Genomic DNA, 678 nt, shown 5'->3' on the forward strand with positions numbered 1-678 from the left:
ATTGATGAGTCTGCCAAGTATAGGTAGGGGGATTAAAAAATGGCGGCTGTTTCAAAACCTTAAAAAACCATTGATTTTTCATTCGGAGCTCTATAATAATTTGCAATAATTTGATTTGATTGGTTTTTTATTTAAATAGTTGCCTCATGAATATTATATACGATTGTGTGAGTATTCCAAAAACAAAATACCAAAATCGGGCGACACATATTGACAAATTAGCTCCAAATGCATTGTCTACATCCTAAATTCAATCACATCCCTCCATAAATTAAAGAATAAGTTACGGGAAGTGATTAAGGGAGCGCTTGTGCTATTTTGAGTTAATTTAGCCCAATTTTATGATTAGATCTTAGAGCCGGGAAGAAAAAAAGTCAGTTATCTCCCCCCAATTTTTTATTACTTCAATAAAAACTGTGTATAATTACTAGTCAAAATTGATGAGTCTGCCAAGTATAGGTAGGGGGATTAAAAAATGGCGGCTGTTTCAAAACCTTAAAAACCATTGACTTTTCATTCGGAGCTCTATATCTTAAAAACTACCAACAACACTAGAAAATCTAAGAGAATATTATTTAAAGATGAGTAAATTTGCTGAAATATTAGTCCTAAAAGAGAGATTTACGTCCAATAGTTCTCGAGTTTTTTTTAAAAAGCAAAATTTCTTAAAAATCTACA

At 31.4% G+C, this 678-nt stretch overlaps 2 protein-coding genes across 3 annotated transcripts in view; one reads left to right on the forward strand and one right to left on the reverse strand.

Annotated features, from left to right (window-relative positions):
- The window catches only part of LOC106691928 (E3 ubiquitin-protein ligase MARCHF3), a 12,741-nt gene that overhangs the window by 6,986 nt on the left and 5,077 nt on the right, over positions 1–678 (reverse strand). The gene's annotated exons all lie outside the window — the stretch shown is intronic.
- Positions 1–678, forward strand: part of LOC106692437 (SUN domain-containing ossification factor) — a 118,398-nt gene that overhangs the window by 3,709 nt on the left and 114,011 nt on the right. The window lies entirely within an intron of this gene.

The sequence above is a fragment of the Halyomorpha halys genome, unplaced genomic scaffold, assembly GCF_000696795.3.
Source record: "Halyomorpha halys isolate HHAL.00 unplaced genomic scaffold, Hhal_1.1 Scaffold5.1, whole genome shotgun sequence".
NCBI classification, from domain to species: domain Eukaryota; kingdom Metazoa; phylum Arthropoda; class Insecta; order Hemiptera; family Pentatomidae; genus Halyomorpha; species Halyomorpha halys.